Consider the following 12,772-nt stretch of genomic DNA (forward strand, 5'->3'; position numbering starts at 1 on the left):
TGAGCAGCCCATGGCATAGTCACTCAGCCTGGCTTCTGCCTGATGAAACAAATCATCTTGAACCAACCGGGATACATGCTGCAGGGGGATGCTTGGAGTGCCATGGTGGCATTAGGGATTGCTGTTCTGCTGGCACCACCCTGGAGAGGGCACCTGTGGTGAAAGTGGGGAAGTGACCAGCCCCTCACCCCAGCTGTCTGGCAGGAGACCCCCCGACCCAAGCCCAGGAACAATGGTCTTTCCAGTGGCTGCATGATGTTGGCACTGTATTTATACTCCAGATGCCTTGTTCCAAGCAGACCCAAACCCTCAGACTGACCACAACCTTTCCCTTCAATAATAGATTTCATAGACATTAGGGCTGGAAGGGACCTCGGAAGATCATCGAGTCTAGCCCTCTGCCCCAGGGGCAGGAAGTCAGCTGGGGTCACAGGATCCCAGCAAGATAAATGTCCAATTGACTCTTAAAGAAGTCCAGAATAGGTGCTTGCATCACCGCTGATGGCAGTCTGTTCCAGGCGTTGGGGGCTTGGATAGTAAAGAAGTTCTTCCTTATGTCCAGCCTGAAATGGTCTTGGAGGAATTTGTGACCGTTTGTCCTTGTCATCCCATGGGGTGCTCTGGTGAACAAGCGTTCCCCCAGATCCTGATGCACATCCCTTATATACTTATAGGCAGCCACCAGGTCCCCTCTGAGCCTGCGCTTTTCCAGGCTGAAGAGTCCCATAGCTCTCAGCCTCTCATCATAAGGCCTGTTTTCCTGCCCTCTGATCACGTGTGTGGCTCTCCTCTGGACTCTCTCAAGCTTCTCCACGTCCTTTTTGAATTGTGGAGCCCAGAATTGGATGCAGTACTTCAGCTTTGGTCTCACCAAGGCCGAGTACAGTGGGAGGATGACATCCTGGGATTTGCTATAGAAGCATCTATGGATGCAAGCCAGAGTTTTGCTCGCTTTGCTGCAACATCACATTGGTGGTTCATATTCGTCTTGTGGTCAATTATGACCCTCAAGTCCCTTTTGGCTGTGGTGCTAACAAATGAAGCACTGCTGAGCCTTTAAGCATGCTGCGGGTTTTTCTTCTCAAGGTGGAATACCTTGCATTTTTTGGTGTTGAAGGCCATCAGGTTTTCATCTGCCCATTTTCCAAGCCTGCCAAGGTCAGCCTGGATCACCATCCTGTCCTCAGGTATGGATGCTTTACCCCAAAGTTTGGTGTCATCAGCAAACTTGGCCAGTCTGCTTTTGATACCAATGTCCACATCATTAATGAAGATGTTGAAAAGAATAGGCCCAAGGATGGAGCCTTGGGGGACCCCACTGGTCATGGTGCACCACAATGATTGACTTCCATCAACTACCACTCTCTGGATTTGACCTCAGACCCAATTCCTCAGCCATCAGATTGTGGTGTAGCCGAGCCTGCAGTTGGTTAGTTTTTCTATGAGATGATCATGGGATACCATATTGAAACCTTTTTGAAAATCAAGATGTATGATGTCAATCTCTTCTCCCTTGTCCAGGTGATATGTCACCTAGTCATAGAAGGAGATGAGATTGGTCAGGCAAGACCTACCCACAACAAACCCATGCTGGCTATCCCTCAGGATGTTGCCTTCAGCCAGTTTGTCAACAATGGTCTCTTTGATGATTTATTCCAAGATCTTCCCCAGGATAGAGGTCAGGCTGATGGGCCTGTAGTTCCCTGGATCTACTTTCCTCCCTTTCTTGAAGATAGGCACCACATTGGCCTTCTTCCAATCTTTGGGTACTTCACCTGAGCACCACGAGTTCTTGAAGATCCGTGCCAGTGGCAGAGCTATGATGCTTGCCAGCTCCTTAAGTACCTTGGGGTGTAAACTGTCTGGGCCAGCTGACTTGAAGGTGTCCAGCTTCTCAAGGTGTTCCTTCACATGGTCAACATTGATGAAGGGTAACTGTTCTCCCTCACCCTGGCTGTCCTGTACTGTTTTGACCAGGGCCATCCCTTGGGGCTGGTGAAAAACCAATGCAAAATACCCACTAAGCAGGTTTGTTTTTTCCTGGGCATCCATTCTCAGTTGTCCCATATAGTTTAGCAGGGGTCCAGTGTTACTCTTGCTTTTCCTCCGGCTCCTCACATATCTAAAAAAGGACTTTTTATTGTCCTTGATACGTGTAGCCCATTAGAGTTCAGTCGCAGCCTTGGCTTTCCTGATTCACTCCCTACAAGTCCGGACCAGTGCAGAGTACTCCTCCTTTGGGGTGGATCCAGACTTCCATCCTTTGTAGGGCTTTCTTTTTAGATGCAGGAGGGCCACTAGTTCCCTGCACAGCCAAGGGGGTTGCTGTGTCCTTTTGCTGCCTTTCCTCTGAGATGGAATAGACATTGCTTGAGCTTCCAGGATCATTCCCTTGAAGAGCAACCACTCTTCCTGAACTCCCCTCCCCTTTGGGTTGTGGTCCCTTAGGGACTTGCCAACAAGCCTCCTGAGCTTGTCAAAGTTGGCTTTCCTGAAGTTGAGGACTTTTGCTTTGCTGACTGACTTGCCAGCTTTATGGTGGATGGTGAAGGTGATGAGCTCATGGTTGCTGTCTCCTAGCTTCCCTTCAATTGTCAGGTTAGTAATTAAGTCACCCCCTGTTGCCAGTACCAGGTTGAGCAGCGCTTTGCCTCTCATTGGTCCATAGACTTCTTGAGTCAGATAGAGCTCATCCACGCACATGAGGAAGCTTTGTGACCATTCGGATGTGGCTGAGTGGTCTTCCCATGAGATGTCAGGGTAATTGAAATCTCCCATGACAACCATGCACTGGGAGTATGCAGCCTCAGCCAGTTCCCTGGCAAATTCCTGGTCAAGCTCTTGATCTTGGCTAGGAGGTCTGTAGTAGACTCCTACCATTGTGTCCCCTGTGCCTTGTTTGCCATGGATTTTGACCCAGAGAGTCTCCAATCGTCCACCCTGGGTGCCAATGTCAGCTTGCAGGGATGCGTAGCTTTCCTTGACATAGAGAGCTACCCTCTCACCCCTTTTTTCCACATGATCTCTCCTGTACAAGGTATAGCCATCTATACCTGTGGCCCAGTCATAGGTGGAGTCCCACCAGGTCTTCATTATCCATATAAATCATAGTCCTTTTTGTTTAGCAGTAGTATCAGTTCCTCCTGTTTGTTCCACAAGCTCCTGGCATTGGTGTACAGGCATGTAAGTGTCTCACTAGGGGCCCTTACCTTCCCTATGGATTGCTCTGGGGCTAGGGTAGGGGTGGGTTCCCTTGAGTGCCTGAGCCTGCTGGGTTTACAAGAGATGCCCAATGGGGTTGCTGTGATGGTAGTCACCCCTTCCCCCAATGGGTTAATTTTAAAGCTTGGTTGAGTAGGTCATCAAGTCTGGCTGAGAAGAGCCTCCTCCCCAGCTGAGTGAAATGGAGGCCATATCTTCCCAGCAGCCCACTTCCTCTCTCGCCAAAGAGTGGACTGTGATCATGGAAGCCAAAGCCTTCACAATGACACCAGTGCTGCAGTCTTTGGTTGACCACCTCAGTCCATCTCTGCCTCCTCAGCCCATGACCAACAACCAGAAGGAGCAAGGAAAAGACCACCTGCACTCCCAACTCCCTAAGCCCCACTTCCAGACCCCCACTTCTAGTCTCTCACGACCCAGCTGGGATTGCTCTGAGCTGTGTCATAGAATCATAGATTCATAGATGCTAGGGTCGGAAGGGACCTCAATAGATCATTGAGTCCGACCCCCTGCATAAGCAGGAAAGAGGGCTGGGTCTAGATGACCCCAGCTAGATCCTCATCTAACCTCCTCTTGAAGACCCCCAGGGTAGGGGAGAGCACCACCTCCCTTGGGAGCCCGTTCCAGACCTTGGCCACTCTAACTGTGAAGATGTTCTTCCTACTTCCAATCTAAATCTGCTCTCTGCTAGCTTGTGGCCATTATTTCTTGTAACCCCCGGGGGCGCCTTGGTGAATAAATACTCACCTATTCCCTTCTGTGCCCCCGTGATGAACTTATAGGCAGCCACAAGGTCGCCTCTCAACCTTCTCTTGCGGAGGCTGAAGAGGTTCAGGTGCCCTAGTCTCTCCTCATAGGGCTTGGCCTGCAAGCCCTTAACCATATGAGTGGCCCTTCTCTGGACCCTCTCCAGGTTATCCGCATCCTTCTTGAAGTGTGGTGCCCAGAACTGCACGCAGTACTCCAACTGCGGTCTGACCAGCACCCGATAGAGGGGAATTATCACCTCCTTGGTTCTGTAGGGTCCACTCCCTGGTGTATGCCTGGTTGTGTGAAGCTTGCGGCAGATTTTCTAGCACACCAAAACAAACACTCTATGAAACACACCATGAAGTGTGATGGAAAGGCAGCTGGCAAACCTTCAGGGAGGGACGGAAGGGGGGTAGAGGGAGAGCTGTAAGTTCCACCCCCAAACTGAGATGCAGTCTCTTTCCTACAACAAAGAGGCATGAGGCTTCCAGTTCTACAAGGAGCAAGGAGAGGGGAGCGGTGCCAGTGCCACTGCCTGTGCCTAAGACTGCATCCCTTCCAAGAGCACCAGCCATAACCCCTGCCCATCACCATGACAACAAGCAGCAGCACCAGAATGGCAGTCTCTTCTACCTCCATTTCACTTCCCATGCTGAACCTTTCAGTGCCAGAGGAAGAGCTGGATCTGGATCTGAGTGCCCTAGCAAGGGAAATTCTGGGGAAGGAGGGGGACTCATTTGAGTTTGTGCTCCACACCCCCAAGTTTCCCCTACAGCCAGGTCTCCTTCCCCAGAAGGCACTTCAGAGGAGGTTGAGGTAGAGTTTGTGAAGGCAAGTGGCTTAGCTGAGTCTGCTTCTCCTGTTGCTGTGCCTCTTCCTGCTGACGTGGAGACAGTGTTGCTGTGCCTCTGCCTGCTGAGGAGGGGGAAAAGGCAGCATCCGCACATGCACCTGCACTCCATAAGTGAGTGGGTAGTGTGGCTTGGGATCATTTTGAGCTGGGAGATGATCCCATATATGCTATCTGCCTGCACTGCCAAGCCAAAACCAGTCAGGGCAAGGGAACGAAACACATGAGCACCACAGGGATGCTGATGCATCTCCACAGGCACCATCCCCTTGCCCTTGCTCCGCCTTAGTCTGGCACCAGTGGCAGCATGCCCAAAAAGAAGTCCCCCTCTTGCTCCAAAGTCCCTGTCCCCCAAAAAGCAGAGGCAGGCCACCCTGGAACAGTGAGGGAAAGGTTGACAGAAAGCAGGGCACGTTGCAAAGGAGAGCGAGATCACCCAGACTATTGGGGATATGCTTGCTGTGGGTGGCCATTCCTTCAACTTAGTTGAGTGGCCAGGGTTCAGGGGGGTCATGGTGCTCGTGGCCTCATCATACCAAGTGACTGCATATACCACCTTCAGCAGCGGTCAGCAGGACAATGGTGCCCTCCTTGTATGAGGCATGCAGGGAGTACTTGAGGGAAGAGCTGTACAAGGCAGGGCCACAGGTGGCCTTACACTTCACCTCAGACATTTGGAGCAACTGGGGTGGAGATCATGCATACCTCTCCCTCACAGGGCACTGGTGCAACCAGTAAGGTCATTAGTTGGCTCTCCTTCAAGCTGAGGTGATGAATGAGTCTCACATGGCAACCGCGATCATGGGGGCCATGACCCACTTGGTGCAGAGGTGGCTTGTTGGGCAGGGCGAGTTCACCCATGGTTTCATGGTCACCAACAGTGGGGCTAATATAGTCAAGGCAGTTCATGATGACAACTTTGTTGGCATTTGCTGTGTGGCACACAAGTTGCACCTCATTGTCAGGGATGCCTTAGAGGGGGGCAGGGCTGCCGGTGATGGTGCCAGCACCACCAGCAAGTTCATTTTGAAATGCAGGAAGGTGGCAGGCTATTTCCACTGGAGCATCAAGGGGGGCAAGATGCTGAAGGACAAACAGGAAGAGCTGAACATCCCGCAGCACAAAATCATGCAGGATGTGGAGACTCAGTGGAACTCCACATACCTGAAACTCAAGAATCTGGTGGATCAACAGAAGCCCATCCATGAGATGGCCTTATTCAGGAAGATTGGGATCAGTGGCCACCTTAACAGAGCTGAATGGGATACCATTTCCCAGATCTTGGTGGTCCTCAAGCCCTTCCTCAAGGCCACTGAGACCATCAGCACTGGTGATGCCCTCCTTAGCCAGGTAATCCGTGTAGTGAGAGACTCAAGAATCTGGTGGATCAACAGAAGCCCATCCATGAGATGGCCTTATTCAGGAAGATTGGGATCAGTGGCCACCTTAACAGAGCTGAATGGGATACCATTTCCCAGATCTTGGTGGTCCTCAAGCCCTTCCTCAAGGCCACTGAGACCATCAGCACTGGTGATGCCCTCCTTAGCCAGGTAATCCGTGTAGTGAGAGAACTTCAGAACAATATGGAGAAGTTCCAGTGGATCAATGTTCCTGGCTGGTGGAAGCCACTGTCACTAGACGTGCAGGCACTGGTGAGGCAGCTGAAGGAGGACATCAGGAAACAGTTTGATCCCTTGTGGTCCAGTATGGTCCATGTGCTGGCTGCCATGTGTGAGCTGAGGGTGAAGGGGAGCATAGGCAGCAGCCAAAGCCTGAATCAGTGGATGGAGGTGCTGGTAAGTGTAGTGAGAGAACTTCAGAACAATATGGAGAAGTTCCAGTGGATCAATGTTCCTGGCTGGTGGAAGCCACTGTCACTAGACGTGCAGGCACTGGTGAGGCAGCTGAAGGAGGACATCAGGAAACAGTTTGATCCCTTGTGGTCCAGTATGGTCCATGTGCTGGCTGCCATGTGTGAGCTGAGGGTGAAGGGGAGCATAGGCAGCAGCCAAAGCCTGAATCAGTGGATGGAGGTGCTGGTAAAGAGTCAGGGAGGCAGAAGGGTGGAGGTGGGGGGATGTGGAAGAGGGGGATCCACTGTCCCATGCCAGCATGACATCCACCCGCCAATCAACCCTGCCAATGTGGGTTAAAGTCATGGCTTTCATGGTGAGGTCCAGAGGCTCCAGACCCCACCATCAGGCAGGTAGTGCTCAGGCTTTGCTGGCTGCCTATCTCACCGAGGACAAGGAGCTGCTGCTGTGTGACCCCTTGGCCTACTGGGCAAGCTGCAGTGAGATGTGGCCAGATCTGGTCAGGGCTGCCTGGAAACTCCTATCCTGTCCACCGACCAGTGTTCCAAGCGAGAGAATATTCAGCATTACTGGTAATGTAGTGATACCCCACCGCACCTATTTCCTTTTTTCATTTTTTTAAAACCATTTATTACCCTGCTCTCAGAGCTGGAGGCGGCACTCAGTGCATCACCAGCCAGCAGGGGAAGAACATGTCCCTGCTAAGCTCCCATGCCAGGATGAACTTGGAGGTATGGAGTGGGGTTATGGGGAAGAAGGAGGCCCCAGGTCCTGGGCATGACCACTAAAATTGCACTCTTCCAGGGTTGGGAGGCCTGGTGGGACTGTTGGCAGCATGGCAGCCCCAGGAAATGCCAGAACTGAGGATCTCCCTGGTGAAAGGCAGGTACGAGGTGCCATAACCTCCAGCCACCACATTCATGCACAGTCCTGGCTGGGGAAAGCCCAGACCCGTAATATCTTAGACAGGCCTGGGGCTTGCTGGTTGCAGTGGAGTTGTGAAGCTCCAGGTGAGCTCAGCTTAGCTGCCTGAGATGCCAGCTTTTGGGTTGAAAAACCCTTTGTCATGCTGAGGAAGCACCTGCAGTTGATGTGTGCGCTGTTTCTGGATGGAAGGAATAGTAAAGAAGCCAGAGGCTGTCATGCAATGCAGGCAAGAAAGCCAGTCAATGAAAATGGATATGGAGGGATCAGGGGGTGAGAGACAGGCTGGGGTGGGGTGGGAGTGGGGAGAGAAAGGGAATGTAGCAGTGCAGGTAAAAGTGGAGAGGTACCTGGGGAGTCAGATGTCTGGCAGGTTGTAGTATTTCAGAATTCCACTGTCTGTACTGAGTCCATGAGTTCCTGTACCTAGGAAGTTGATGAAGTGCAGTTCATAGGCTCATGTGTGAAAAGTGGTCTGAAAATTCCCTTTGAGGATCAGGCCTGAGAGATTGGAAACGTGTGGTGTTCTTGTCTTTGATAGATTTGTGGTGTGCGCTCATTCTGGTGTGCGGTTGTTTCTTGGTTTCTCCTACATATTTTTCATCAGGGCACTTGGTGCCCCCAAGGTAGAGGAGAGCACAACCTCCCTTGGAAGCCCATTCCAAATTTTGGCCACCCTTTCTGTGAAGAAGTTTTTCCTGATATCTAGCCTAAATCTGCTCTCTGTTAGGTTGTGACCATTGTTCTTCATTATCCTAAGAGAAGCCCTGGTGAACAGAACATCTCCAATCCCTTCCTGCATCCCCGTAATTACTCTGTAGGTGGCCACAAGATCACCTCTCAGCCTTCTCTTGCTCTCTGGTGAAGAGGTCCAGGTCCCTCAGTCTCTCCTCATAGGGCTTGTCCTGTAAGCCCCTAGCCATATGAGTGGCCCTTCTCTGGACCCTCCCAAGTCTATCAACATCCTTCTTGAAGTACGGAGCCCAAAAGTGGATGCAGTACTCCAACTGCAGTCTGACCAATGCTGCATAGAGGGGAAGTACCACCTCCTTGGTTCTATTTGTCATGCATCTGCTGATGCATGATAAAGTGTGGTTAGCTTTGATGATGATTTCATCACACTGATGACTCATGTTCATCTTGGAGTCTGCTATGACTCCAAGATCCCTTTCTGCTTCTGTGCTGGTGAGAGGGTTATTTCCCAGAAAGTAGGTGTGCTGAATATTTTTGCACCCTAGGTGCAGCACTCTGCACTTGTCCTTGTTGTACTGCATCCTATTGTGTACTGCCCACTTTTCTAACCTGTCCAGGTCTGCCTGCAATCATTACCTACCCTCTGGAGTGTGCACTTCATCCCACAATTTAGTATCATCCGCAAGCTTGGACAGAGTACACTTCACACTCACATCCAAGTCACCGATGAAGATATTGAAGAGTACATGTCCAAGGACTGAACCCCGTGGGACCCCACTACCCACATCCTTCCAGGTCGATACCAACTCGTCTACTACCACCACTGCTAAGTAAATTTGCCACCCACCGGACTGTGTAAACATCTATGTCACAGCCTGTTAATTTATTTATGAGAATGGGATGAGATACTGTATTGAAGGCCTTGCTAAACTCCAAGAAAATGACATCCACCTCTATTCCTGCATCTAAGCATGTTGTGACCGTGTCATAAAACAAAACCAGATTGGTTAGGCATGATCTACTTGCTATGAATCCATGCTGGTTGCCCTGCTGCATTATTTTTCCCGCTGGACTCCCATAAATATGATCCTTCATAATCTTTTCAAAGACCTTTCCAAGGATGGAGGTGAGAATGACTGGCCTATAATTACTCGGATCCTCCTTCCTCCCTGTCTTGAAAATAGGGACCACATTGGCCCTTTTCCAGTACTCCGTAACCTGACCCAAGTGCCATGAACGCTCAAACAGCAGTGCCAGTGGCTCTGCTATGACACCGGCCAATTCCTTCAGTACCCTCAGATGCAGCTCATCCGGGCCTGCTGACTTGAACACATTCAGTCCATCCAAGTGACTCTGCACCAAGTCAGCATTGATAGTTGGTAGGCTGGTGTCTCTCTGATGCCCATCTAAGAACCCATTAGGAGACTTATCTTGAGCTCTTTTCAGGAACACTGAGGCAGAAAACTCATTGAATAGCTCAGCCTTGTCTCTGTCACTAATTGGCCCTGCTTGTTCAGTAGTGGTCCTATGCTGCCCCACACCTTGCTTTTACTCCCTGCATACCTAAAAAAATACTGTTCATTGTCTTTAATTTGTGTTGCCACCCTCAGCTCTGTAGTTGCTTTGGCCTTTCTAACTGCCTCTCTGCAAGTGTGGGCCAAGTAGGTATACTCCTCCTTGGTAGCTTCCTGCTGCTTCCCACACCTCTATGTCTTCTTTTTTGCCCTTAGGCTCCCCTGGATTTCCCTGTTTAACCAAGGAAATTTCCTTTCCCCCTTTTCCCTCGTACTGGGATCGTCCTCTTCTGTGCCCAAAGGATCACTTCCTTTAGGAACGACCACCCTTCCTGGACTCCCATTTTGCCAATACTTTTCTCCTGCAGTGCTTCATTGACTAGACTCCTAAGCACACTGAAGTTAGCCTTCCTAAAGTCAAGCACTTCCACCCTACTAATTATCTTACCCACCCTATGCTGTATGGTGAATTCGATTGATTGGTGGTCACTGTCCTCAAGGTGACCATGAAAGTGCAGCTCCCCTACCAGTTCCTCCCCAGAGCCAACACCAACTCCAGTAAGGCATCCCCCCTAGTGGGACAGTATATGTCCTGCATTAGGTGAAGGTCCTGCATGTAGGTTAAAAACCTATGAGAATGGTTGGATTTGGCTGACTGCTCCTCCCAGCAGATGTCAGAGTAGTTTAGGTCCCCCATGACAACCATGTCCCTAGAAGCTCCTGCAGGAAAGGAAAGAAAAGCTCTGTGACAGTTTGGCTTCCTGAGGTGCTAGTGCTACTGTGTTGCTTACTTACCTGTTGTTATTTAAAGTGGTGGACAGAGCTGAGGCTGTAGGGGAGGAGGAGACCTCATTGGGGCACACTACCATGTCATATAGAGGTCCCAGCACCAGTGAGGGCATACCTTAACATACACAGACAAAGTCACACATGTCATGAGTTTTTCTTGTCATCAGTTTCAGGTGTATTTTCCCAGAAACCCCTGCACCTATCTTCTTGAAACCTGGCAGGCTTCATGGCCTCAGAAGGGGCTACCATGCCTGTTGTTTTCACTCTGCTGTACCTTAATACACACACATGACATGAGTTTTGCTTGAGTTTTGAGGTGCAGTTTCCCAGAAACCCCTGTCCTTGAAACTTGACAGACTTTGTGGCCACAGCAAGGGCTCCCATGCCTTCTGTTTTCACCCCACTCCACCTTCACACACATACACGTGACACGAGTTTTGCTTGTCAGTATCTTGAGGTGCAGTTTCCCATTAACCCCTGCACCTATCTCCTTGAAACAAGGTAGACTTTGTGGCCTCAGCAGGGGCTGCCATACCTGATGTTTTCACCCCCCTGTGCCTTCAGACTTACAAGTGACATGAGTTTTGCTCTGAACAGTTTGAGGTGCAGTTTCCCAGAAACCCCTGCATGTATCTCCATGAACAACCTGCATGTATCTCCTTCTACAACCATGGCTCCCACTTCAAGGACAGAAGACTCCTGGGGAAAGACAGCATCCACCTCATGCGGAAAGGTAAATCCCTTTTCTCAGCTAGGATGGCCAATCTCTTAGATAGGGCTTTAAACTAAGATTGCACAGGGGATGGGGAAATGCTAACTGGAGCCCATATGGGGACTAATATACAGGAAAGCTCCATTGACAATGAAACCAAGCAAGCCACTTTTATGTGAGCTATGAAAATGGCTCCCCTTCAATGCAACAGGCAGCCAGTGACTTCAGTAGAAGGACTCAGGTGCCTGTACACCAATGCCAGAAGCATGGAGAACAAGCAGGAGGAACTAGTCCTCCTGATTTCCACTGGGCACTACAATCTAGTAGGGATCACGAGGACCTGGTGGGACTCCTCTTGTGACTGAAGCATAGCCATAAAGGGTTATGTCCTTCACAGAAGGGATCGGGTAGGGAAGAGAGGTGGGGGTATTGTCCTCTATATGAAGGAGAAATACACCTCCCTACAGGCCAATGTTGGCCCCAAAGGAGAACAGCTTGAAACCCTCTGGGTCAAGCTCTGGGGGAGGTGTGGTGAAAGAGACCTGACTGTAGGTGTATACCACAGGCTGCCTAACCAAGGGGAGGAACTTGATCTAGCATTTGCCCATGAACTAATGGAGGCTGCCCGTGCATGGGACATGGTTGTCATGGGTGACTTCAACTACCCAGACATCTCCTGGGAGGAGTGCTCGGCCAGCTTGGATCATTCACGATCCTTCCTGACCAGCACTGAAGAGCTTTTTTTGACTCAGGAGGTGCACAGGCCAACTAGAGGCAATGCAGTTCTTGACCTGGTCCTGGCCAAAGGGGATGACCTTGTGACCAACTTAAACATAGAGGGCAGCCTAGGCAATAGTGACCATGAAATCATTACGTTCACGGTCCATTGCAAGGCTGATAAGACAGATACCAAGCTCAAAGCCTTAGACTTCAAAAATGCAAATTTTAATAAGCTCAGGTCACTAGTAGAGAATGCCCTGGGAGACAGAGGACTGCAGGTAAAGGGAGCATGAGAAGAATGGTCGTTCCTTAAGGATACAATCCTTACGGCTCAGAGAAAATCCATTCCTTTATGGAGAAAAAGCAGCAGAAAGGTCAAAAAAGCCTCTTGGCTAAGCAGAGAAGTTGCAGCCATCCTACAGAAAAAGAAAGAGGCATACAAGCAATGAAAAGTTTGGGACAGCCTCTAAGGAAGACTACCTGACAATGGCCCGCACTTGTAGAAAACAGATTAGGCAAGCTCAGGCAGAAACTAAACTAAAACTAGCTACAAGATTCAAGGACAACAAGAATTCCTTCTTTAGCTACATAGGGACAGGCAGAAACGGAACTAAAACTAGCTACAAGAGTCAAGGACAACAAGAATTCCTTCTTTAGCTACATAGGGAACAAAAGGAAAACTTATGGGAGTGTGGGGCCACTGCTCAATGCCTCAGGATACCTGGTCACTACCACTCAGGAAAAACAGAACTCCTAAATGACTACTTTGCCTCGGTCTTTCACA

Source organism: Alligator sinensis, unplaced genomic scaffold (assembly GCF_000455745.1).
Source record: "Alligator sinensis unplaced genomic scaffold, ASM45574v1 scaffold1023_1, whole genome shotgun sequence".
Classification (NCBI taxonomy): Eukaryota; Metazoa; Chordata; order Crocodylia; family Alligatoridae; genus Alligator; species Alligator sinensis.